The 11204-nt window shown below is 48.9% G+C and overlaps 1 long non-coding RNA gene across 2 annotated transcripts in view; it reads right to left on the reverse strand.

Moving 5' to 3' along the window:
- The window catches only part of LOC146596129 (uncharacterized), a 32191-nt gene extending 23722 nt beyond the window's left edge, over positions 1-8469 (reverse strand). For both annotated transcript variants that reach the window (XR_014895819.1, XR_014895818.1), the window contains exon 1: positions 8424-8469. This is a non-coding gene — a long non-coding RNA (uncharacterized LOC146596129). The remainder of the gene's footprint in view (positions 1-8423) is intronic.
- Between the last annotated feature and the right edge of the window lie 2735 nt (positions 8470-11204).

The raw sequence follows: 11204 nt of genomic DNA on the forward strand, positions 1-11204 counted from the left end.
TCGGGGGGCCCCGGCGCAAAACCCGTCCCGCGGGAAAACCGAACCAAATCCTCTTGCTCAACTAATGCCACCCCGCCGCTTCCTCGCAAACGATGCTTAAAATAACAAAAAACGTGCGAGTGGAAAACTACAGAGACTTCTCTCTTGCCGTTTCTCCCCCACAAAATTTGGCACTGCAAGATTTTGAAGCCAGATGTCCTTTGAAACCTCTTTTCAGCAGAGACAATTCCCTCTCTTCCAAACACTGCTACCCTTTCCCTCAATGCACCTTTGCAAAACAGAATTCATTTGTTTTCATTAACTTCTTATCAAGTTACCTGGATTTGTTTCAATGCTCAGAATGTATTAAAAAGAGAGGGAGAGAGAGAGAAAAAGAGAGAAAAAACAGTGGTAGGTTTTCAGGAAATAGCAAGTTCTTTTTCACCGAGATAGAAATCATTTGGCAAGCCACAGTGAAATACTTCTAGGTTCCAGAAGAAAGCATGGGGAAAAAAAAGCAAGYAAGCAAAGGGAAGATGCTAATGAACCACAAAACAGAAAAAAATGGAGTTTAAAAGAATACAAAAAAAAATCAAGTTTACTATCAACCATACATCTGCATCCAGCTGCTTTTTTTTGGGGGGGGGGGGATATTACAGCATATCGATAAGTCATTAGATAATAACCTAGCTTTGATTCTTTGGAAGTGGTTAAGGATAGGTGGCGTTAAAGTCACAGAAATAACTGGCATTTAGACCCTTTTTGCCAAGAAAGCGCTAGGCACCAGGTCAGCAAAATTTTTAAGCACATGCTTAATGTCTATGTCAGTGAAACTAGACCCCAAGCAGGTATGTGTGTCTTTGCTAAATAGGAATAGGCATGCCTAACTTTAAACACATACTTAAGTGCTTTCTTCTTAAATGGCAACGGCTCTATTTAAGGTTGTGCTTAAGTCCTTCATCTGGTGCTCCATACTCCTGATTCAGGAAGCTGATAACATTACTGCAAACCACTGGATTTGCTTTAATTTCTGTGTTTCTGCATTTTAACCTTAGAACAATACGCTGAAGAATCGGGTCCAGCTTACAAGAGGATCCATGCCCGTCACTCCGGCGGTGCGGCTGGAAGAGCGTGCTGAGGAGCAACCTTGCACGCGTGGACACATGCACCTTGGCTGAYGCGCATTTTCTAGCTGTGGGCAAACAAGTAACTAGCAAAGCTGAGTTATTTTGTAGTCCCAAGTCTTTAGTGCTCACTYGGCTTCTTTTGTGGGGGGAGGGATGAAGGTTTTTTTACTTCTTCTTCCTTTGCATTTTCTCGGGAAAAGGGCTGCGTTCTAATTAGTTTGCATTTACAGGCTGCATAATGGTAATGCGATMCCTCCTTTAACCTTTATCATCTGTTTCTTATCTTCAAAGCTGCGCAGTCTCCTTAACTCTTAGCGGACAGGGAGCCTTTTAAAAGCCTTACTGCTCCAAAGAGAGCACTGGTRAAACAAGGAAACAAGGCGGGAGACGTGTTCTCCTACGGCTGTGGAGGGGGATCAGCCGAGGACAGGCAGCAGCCCCAACCTACGCCTGCGTCACGGGCAGAAYGGGGACACGTCTGTCTGCTCCCACCTCATCTCTGCTGCTGCACTGTCCCCAGGAGACGTTCTGGAAGGTGCTGTTATTTTAACATGGACTGCCCAGTTGCACCAGTGAAGGTACCTCATGCTCGTCCTCTCTTTGCATCTCTCCTGACTATCGGTGGCGCACGGCTAGTGCCGTTTGCCAGCCCAGAGCATGTTTTTGGATGCTGCAATGGTGAACAGAAAAAGGGTGTTGACACCACCTATCAGACCTGCTTTGAGTTAATCCCTGTTCTGCCTGGGCCTTTGCACCAGATGCTACAGGAGCTTAAGGAGCAGCACGTAAAAGAGCACAAAAATACAGCAGGAGGGAATCTGCAACGGTGCTCAGGCAGCTCGGTTTGCTCTTGCTAAGTCTGGCCCCACTGAAGCCAGCAGTAGCACTCCCAGAGCAGTTTGGCAAATGATGAGCGTTTCTGCAAAGCTAAAAGTTTAATCACTTGTTTATATCTTAAATAAGCCATACGCCTGAAAAAAACATCTTTCTGCAGCAAGTGTCTTTGGTTAAACATTGGCCTGTTTGTATATATAGCCCCTTGGAGCCGAACGTTAATTGTAGGTTGCTATAAAAAAAGTTTTTCCCCTTGCACATTTTAAATCTGTCAGTTTTGATTTCCATCACATGCTACTAATGCTAAATGTCCTGGGGACTCTCTGCGCACAGAGCGGGACTCATCCTGAGCTGTTCCTCTTGCTCYGGCCCCGGCGCGGGAGGGGAGGAACCTCCTTTGAAGTCTTCCTGGTGATTCATTTCCGAGTCCTTCCTGTCCCCTCCCAAGGAGGTTTCCACAAGCTGACCTGACCTCCCCTCCTCTCCGCCTCCGTGTCAGACGCAGAGAAGATCAAGTGACCTTCCCAAGTCCCAGGTCACGGAGCAAAGCTCTCCTGCCCTGCTGACTCTTCTGGAGAGACGAGACCCAGTTCTTCTGGTTTCAGAGCAGACCTGTATTGGCTTTAAAAATGTGGGGGAAACAACCTGTTCCAGCCCTAAGAATAATCTTTTTTAGCAGTAATTTCAGGGAGTCTCATCAGGACTTGGTGATTTTGGTTGGGAGACGAACTCTAGAAAAAAAATGAAAAGCTTATTTGCTGGACCACGTGAATCTTGATGCTGTGTCTTGCTTTGATAATAGAAGGATGCCAGCTGGATTCCTTATTGTAATTTTTTTTAACTATTTCTCTTTCTTTTTTTATAAAGAGTCTATGTTGCTTTTTAACCATTATCCTGTGCACGTGGTTCAGCCTTTTACAAAAACAAAACAAAACAAAAAATCCCTAGGTGTGAGAAGATTAAAGATTTTGAGATCTGGACATTTTCAAATCAGAAACACATGTTTAAAATAAATCGGCCTGGCRGAGAGCCACCACTTTTCAAAGCCAAAAAGCCATTGCATTAAAAGGATCCCCCGAAAGCCTGAAGAGAGCAAGAGCTTCGGCAGCTCCCTCCCTCGTAGCAGCAGGCCAGGACAACCCCGCGGCGTTTCCAGCGCTTGTCTCGCCATCGTCTCTGTGCCGTCTCCAACTCATGTTTATGTCCCGACTGCTTTTGAGCAGCCCTAGTGATTTTTATGTGCGCGCGCTCTGTCCATCCGTTCCCAAAACTTCAGCCAGCTCAAGCTCCTGCGAGAAGACCTCGGAGACCAAAYTCTTTCATGTGAGGCCCAAATCGGCTCCCACCAAAAGCTCCAGGGGMAATCGCACAGACAAATGCTGTGAACTCCGAGCTGGAGCTGGCTAACGAGACAACGGCCCATTAAAGGACAAGCGAGCTGCAGGAGACCTCTCCGCTGCTGTGGAAGAAGGACCTTTCTCTGCTGGGAGAGCAGCTGAAGAAGAGCCTTGGTGGATCCAAGTCTCCCAGCTCAGCTGGAGAGCTGCAAACAGGCAGGAGGTGGTGGTTGAAAAGCTACCTCTCCCACCCCTTTCCATGTCCGTGGTGGGTAGCAGGGGCTCGGAGCAGCTCGTCTCCAAACCTCCTAGGCTTTCAAGGCCATAAAAACRTACAGACTAAAGTCCAGTTCTAGATCTAGGCCAAGTATGCAGCGTCAACACCAGCATTGACTGCCGTATGGCAGCAGGGCCCCTGAGCTATCTCTAATTTAGCTGGCGGGCTGCCACGGGATCCAACCTCACCGGCTTCGTGGCTGCGAGACAAGGTGGATCCACCTCTGACCAACAGGAGAGCATCCCAGAAGGTGCACCAGGCGCTTCGCTCTCGGCGGCCCGATTTTCTTAACATCTGGCATTTTCCTAGTCGTTAGCAGGAGAACCATCTAGGGCAGCACTCTGGGTTTTGGGGGCCTAATTGGCAAAGAGGAAAAAAAGGCGAACATAATTACCTTGCCATGATGCTCAGAACCTGCTTTACATGGAATAATATTCTTCATCCTACATTTGTTTATAGGGTCTTTAACTCTTCCCTTTTTATAGGGGGGTTTCTGAAATCTATTTTATTAGGGGAAAAAGATTTGAGTGTATTAGGCAAAGTGCCAGTAGCCATGGTAACCTCGGATTTTTCCATCTTCATTACAAGTTCAAGTAAAACCTTCATATAAAATCTAAATGAAAGGGTACATTATAAGTCCATTTTGAAATGTTTGCCTGGAAGTAAAACTTTGGACTGCATCCTTTTTTCTCCGCTGAACATTCTGGTTCTATGCGGAACACATTTTTCAAGTCAGATTTTTGTTTTCTTTCAAATTTTATTCCGTTTGCTCATACAGGGTGGGTCGTCTAGTGGTTAGAGCAAGGCATCAAGGCAACTGGTTTCCAGTCTCGGTCTGTTCCTGATCGGTCAGGGAGTGTTCCCAATTTTACCCAGGTGACTTGGGCAAATCCTTTAAGCTCTAAAAATCTTTCTTTTCTCTCCTTACCAATATGACAATGATAACAATTACTTGTCCTGAGGTTGCACCAGGATTCGCTTATTAGCCTTGGCAAACAAGTCTCTCCTCGGAAAAGGAGCCGTAGGAGTGCGAAGAGCAGCTAATCTCTCCCAACGCATTTTCTGCTGGGCCTGAAAGCCAGACTGAAAGGTTAAGGAGAGGTAGAGGTTAGAGGATGGCGTAAACTGTCTGTTTTCTTTTCAACGGCTTGATTAGGAAATAGGAAATTAGACTGCTTGGTTTAGATACAGTCGCAATGTTATTCCAGGAGATACTCATCATACTCAGACAATACAGAGGTGCCACCTGAGCGGATTAGTCCTCGCACCGTGTCATCCCGAAGCGCTCCTCTTTCACCCAGCCGCGGGAGGAGACACATTCTGCGGCTGCCTTTCATTTCTGGGCACCGAACCACCTTGGGCCGGAAAGGCAGGATCGCGCCGAGGACCTCCTCCTCGAGCAGCCCCCTCCGCACGCCGCCACGGAGGAGCYCCTGCGAGTCTCCCGCGGCGCCGGAGGGCCCCTCTCCCGAGCCGGAGCCCTCCCCGCGGGGACGGGGCGCAACCYGGCCCCTACCGCTTTTCATCCTTCCCGGCGATGCCGGAAAACGTGTTCCAGGTCCGCCACGAGACTGAAAGGAGACCCCGCTCCTGCTGAATCCCATTTCCCTTCTGCGCCGTTACAGCTAAAACGACGACCTGCCGCCTTCCAGCAGCACGCGCTTCGGGCCGGGGGGAGGAGGGGTTGCAAACAGCACGGGGCCTTTTTATATTTTCTTTCTTTTTTTTTTTTTTTTTTTGATACATCCTTCCTTCCGCTCTTCGCAATCAATTAGTGGGCAAAGACTTCCGAAAAGCTCCTTCCTCCCTAACCTCTCGCAGCCTGTTGCGATAATGACTCTGGAGAGCTCGACCTGGGCCTTTGCGCGGGGTTCGTTACCTTGCCGGGGCAGCCTAAGGTGACCTTCATCACTTCCTCCTCTTCCTTCCCTCCCCCTGCAGCTCCGACAGTCTCATGGAAGAGCAGGAGAGAGCCGGGGATAAGTCTAAACCTGGCTCAGTCCCTCCAGTTAAAGTCTCTCCCCAGCGTCATTTCTGCAAGCAAGGGGAAGGGGACGGCTGCAGGGATAGCACAGGCTGGGGCAGGGGTGCCTTAAAAATTATTATTATTGTAATTATGATTATATTATGCATACCTCAGATCAACCAGTTGAGACGTGGAGGGGAAAGGGGCTTTCTGGTTTTAATTTGTAATGTCCCTCTCCCTCTCGCACAAGGCAAGCCGCTTTGCAGAAACCAAGCTCCAAGCTTGGTTCCCTCAGAAACAGGGCTTGCAACTCCCAAGCGACTTCTTTAGCCAGCAGTGCGTTTTTTCCCTGCCCTCCCACGCTTTCCGAYAGAAACACGCCCGTAGGACGTACTCCCAGCAGTTTTCCCCGGCACCTGCAGCCGCTTTCACAGCGCTGTTCGACGGGCGACGTCGTGTTCAGAAGTATTCCCGCGTTACAGGCAGGCTCCTGGGTCGCTCCCGCAGGGACGGGGGGGGGAACCGAGCCGCCAAGGTCCCCACGAGCCCACCAGCGGGCCCGCTGCAGAGTCACTATTTCAGCTCCCAGGCAATCTGCTAAAGGCAATTCTTCAAACCTGCGTCGTGTAGTCAGACCCGCTGCGATGCAGGTGCCTCTTCAAGTGCAAAGTCATCCCCCTGCCCCCCGAAAAAGAGTATTTTTCTTTAAAGTAACTGCCCAGCTTGGGTAACATGGGAGGTGTCTTTCTCCCCGATCACCACCTGTGCTGGGAGGTTCCTTCTCTATTGTTCTAGCCGTAAAGTGGATTTATTGCAATAATCCAGAATTTGATTTCATTTGAATTAAACAAAAATGCAGCTCCTCATTGACATAGACTAATATTGATTAATATTTTTAAGTCTACAAAGTCACAGCTGAATGCATACGATACAGAGGGCTACAGCTGCCTGGCGTCCTTGGCATCAGTGGATTAGCASTGATTTACGCCAGGGAAAGATGTGGTGCCTGCGGGCGGGCAGGCAGAGTCACCCACAGCCCCACTCCGCAGAGGTCCCTGCCCAGGCAGATCTGCTCCTCCACACCATCCCGCCGACACGCGGGGGACCCCGGGTCCCTCCGTGCTTGGGCTGCATCCCCATCTCCGGGCTCTGCGCCACGAGGATAATGCGAAGGGTCAAACTTCYGAGCAGCTACTACACACCAAGCCGTCCTTTCTCACCCTGTTTTCTGAGCATTCCCCAGCTCTCGACCTCACGGCTCTTCCTCCTGGCCCTCCCATTTTCTCTTTTCAACCARGAAGAAAGTCAAAGCCATGTCTACAAACCAGCACTGGTTCAGAGTCCCCCGGCAGTGGCTGGGTGGCCTCCTCTGGGAGACATTGCTTTCCTTCATTTGGCAGAAAACAAGCAAAATTTGCAAAAATCTAAAATTTTGCTTCCTCACTCGCTCTGCAGGAACCATCTCAGTCAGCCTCTCACCCCGCTTCCAGCAACATCCTCTTGCCAGAAGAGGTCCCTTCTCAAGTGATCAAGCAGTTAAAATTTTTAATCATGGCCAGTCATTAATAACCCCATGATGAATGCAGGGACTCAGCTCTGCCAAGGAGAGAGATAAAAGCTACTGGTCGGGAGAACTTCTTAACCGTAGGACAAGAAGTCTTTCACTAAACAGTCTTTTAGGCTTTTCCCCTTTTCCACTTCCTCTCCTCTCCCTTGAAATCTCCTCTCYGACCGCTAGAAGCAGAAGAGAAAGTCAAGAGACAAGCAGAGGACACAATTCCCACCGCTTTGCCCCCTCCCTCACTCAAAATCTAATAAAGATGATTAAATTACATGTCTTTTCCTCCCATTGAAATCACCGCACACTGCTCAAATATTAGAGCTCAGGAAATCAGGCACGACAACTTCCCTCGTGAAACTTTAGAAGGCAGAGCAGGGGTCTGGAGCTACAGGCCTGCAAGCCTGGGCTGCTCTAATTAAGAAATCACCCTGCTGAGCAGAACCTAATCTAAATAAAATAGAAAAAGGAACTTAGTTCAAAAACGCTGCCTTGCCGCGCGCCCCCCTTCCCGCCAGCCCACCTCACCCCCATAAGGAACCCATCCAAGTTACAGTGAGTTTTTCTCTTCTGCTGTTTCTTGGAGGGTGAGGTAGGCTCACACAGAGCCCTGTGTGTGCTTGGGGTGGCCAACTTCCAAAGGAAAAATACACCAGCCATGTATGGCAAAAGGCTGCTATTTTTTTATTGGTGATTTTTTTTTTTTTAATGATACTTGGCCTGCTGTTTGCTAAGAAGGGGAGGAAAAAAAAAAAACTTAGTGATTACATTGTTGGTATGGCTGGTCAAAACTGGTCTGGGACAGAAAATTGGAGGTTAGATTACACTTCTTTCCCCCTCCTCCCAACAAAAATCTCTGCACAGAAGAATGTTGAAGACCTGAATACTTGAAAAAAAAAACACTTTTTCCTATAGAATTTAAATATTTAGGTCAAAAATCTCAGATGATTTGATCTTTTACCATTTCTTGTCAGAGATTCCCATATGTTGCCATTCACCCTACAGATCAGATTCCCCATGAGAAATAAATCCCCTGTGAACCCATCTCCCCGAGACTCGACCAGGAGCTACTGTTTGTCCAGGCCTTTTCTGACCCCATTTTCTTCTCCTCCCCATGACTCCACTTCCCTCATCGCCCATGATTTCTCTCCCCACACTTCTGTTTAGTGTGAGCGTCCCATGACTTTCTCGAGCAGCTCAATCCATCACCTACTCACATTCATGCATTTCATTAGCATGAAATTACCATGTGAATCATTATTTAAAAGTCCTGGCACAGAAAGATTTACAGAGATAAACAGAGAAACATAGACCTTCCCATGTATGTTTTAAGAAAAATTCTTACTTGCTTAAAAGGGAAAGTGCTGCTACTGGAAGGGTTTCTGGCCAGACCTGAAAAGTAAATCAAACAAACAGGATTTGCATTTATTAACAATCCCCAGCAGATTGTTTTTGACCTAGGCACTTTTGACCTCAGAAGAGCTAAGCTGACTTTCCTAGCCGAGGAACTTGCTGGCTGAAAGGTGTCTTCTGAAGGCAAGATCAGGCCTGGGGCAGGACCAGACCACCATAACCAAATATCCCAAGTCCATCTTGTGCAAGTAGCCCCTAGCTGAAAGGTGATGTGGACTGAGAAACCTAACCTAGAGGACACCTCCTTTCCTCCTCCACATGACCTGGGGCAATGCTGTCACGCACCGCAGACACAAGTACGCACGAGGGCTGCCTTTGCCAGCACTTAATCACTGGAAGAGCAGAAGGGCAGTGCAAGAACGACCYGAAAGGGAGAGGACAGAGCCCTGTGCAGCCCACCCAAGAGAGTTCACTACTTGTGAGACCACATCTGACACCATGTCCAGGCTTGGGGCCCCCAGTATAAGAAAGACACGGACTTACATAGGGTTTAGAGACCTGCAGAGGTCCTTTCCGACTGAAAYCATTCCACAGTTTTACTCCTCTCTGCGTGTACACACACACGTAACATGCATGTTTAAGTGGTTTCTGGTGCTCTCAAATGCCCTTCAAGCCTTGCACTTGTTCCCAAGTCTCTAAATGGAGGGCAGCGTGCTCCCAGATGCTCCCGGACTTATTATTATTGCCTTTTCTTTTCAAACAGTAAAACCATTTCTCCATAACTTGGCCAAAGCATTAACACTCTGGTTTCAGTTTCTTTTATGATAGCCTAGGGTTACTGCCAATTAGGTTCCCCGAGCCACCCAACCCACTCAGTAGCAGCTTCCTGAACCGTCTTACAGTGCTGCCCAAACACATAACTTGCCTGTTCTCCAATGGAAAAAACAAAACATGACAAAACCAAAACAAAACGCGCACTATAGACAAAGAGTACAGGAGTTATCTGCCAACAGCAAATGGCAGCAAGCCAGTATCAGTTCCCAGCTGCACACCATGCCCACCCCACGCACCAGACAAGGATCCCATCTGCTTCCGCCAGTGTAGCTGCCGAGGGGGAAACAAAGCTGACCAGGAACGTCAGCAGGACCCTCACCAGGGTGTCCTGGAGTTCRTGCCCACCTTCATCCCTCTGGCTACACAGGGCAAACGCCGGTACTGGCCTTGAGCTCAGCGGGTTTTCTCCCGTCCATGGAGAGGGGGTTGCCCATCTTCCACGGGGCTGCGCACAAGTCCATAACCAATCTTCTGATTCAGGTTCCTTTCTGAAAACAAAGAAAGAAAGGGAGGAAAAAAGGTTGTTTGACTTTATTGTGAGTTGTGAGACGAAAACCCACTCACGATTGCAGTGTCAGGGGAGAGAAGGCCACTACGGCATGCAGAGAAAACTAGACATCTGCCAGCTCCTTCCCCTCCCAGAGCAGAGGTGTCACTGCCCGCTGCCCCGCGACCGCCTCGGCGGGAGGCAGAACGCGCTGGACGCACCCGAGGGCTGCGCAGCCGCTAAGCGTACTCTGAGATTACGTCACTATTTTTCCTATGTGCAATACACCAAACAGTTGTGACGCATTACATTCAGGAAGCAGAGCCAAATAGATAACACACTCCTGCCCTGAAGAGCTTGTGGCCCGCGCGGATTTTATGTACGGGAGCGTGATGACAGACTATTTCTCAGCTTAGTGCTGYGCGGAATATTTGATCAGCTACGGTGTCAGATACTTCCTTTACATCTGCTTCGTGCTTCCTTTTTTTAATACAGCCAACAGGAGACTTTCCCCTGACACCTACCAACGACAAAATCAAGGGAAATTGTTTTCTTCCTCCACCTCCGGGTCTCTCACCACTAGCGTCTCTGCACTCCGTGCGCAGAGCAGTCTCGCCGTGCAGTGCAGTGTGCAGCCGGAGCAGCCCCTGGGACTCCTCAGCCAGYGCGATGGCCTTCCCAAGCTCGTCGCTACTGCAAGCGCTCACAGCGAGCGTCGTTCCTGCTGTATAAATGGGGAACTGAGGCAGGGAGCCAYGTTAAATAATTTTAAAAGGCAAAAAGCATAGGCAGAACTGGAACAGGTTTGTTCTGAACCAAGCCCCTGTTTAACCGCAGACCACACTTTCCTGGGTGCCTTCGTCACCCCCCACCCYGCTGCACGAGCTTCTAACCACCTTAACCTGGCTCCACTGCGCAGACGCAGATATCGTAACGAGGTCTAGCACTGACGGGCATCGCTGCTGGTTACATGCTAAGCAACATATGTCAGAAGGAAAAAAAAGTATTCAAAATCTACACGGAGTATTTAAACGCCCCCAATCAAAATTCCCATGTTGTAGACATTCTTTGCAATTTAAAATCTTCTTAGCTGAAAACACACGTACAACCAAAAACTGCAGTCACCGTAAATGCTGGGCTTGATCCTACATGAATGCTCTGTGCTTACTTGCACGTTATGTAGCATACTCCGTTATGCACTTGCATGTGGACAACACAGATCTCCATTTCATGTTAAGCACGCAGTTAATATTCCACGTTCATATCTTCCGTGAATGTCCGTTAAGCCTCAAGAAACAAGCCAAAGATTTCAATAAAGCACAGCAAGACCGAGAGTCAGGGTGGGAAGCTGCGAGGTCCCCCCCAGCCACCCGCGCTCGTGCCCCGCGGGCTGCTGCAGCTCGGGTGCTCGCCCCGCGCCGCGGCAGACACGTCCAAGSGCGCGTGCCATGG

The sequence above is a fragment of the Rhea americana genome, unplaced genomic scaffold (assembly GCF_003343005.1).
Source record: "Rhea americana isolate MKP2758 unplaced genomic scaffold, rheAme1 scaffold_21, whole genome shotgun sequence".
Lineage (NCBI taxonomy): Eukaryota > Metazoa > Chordata > Aves > Rheiformes > Rheidae > Rhea > Rhea americana.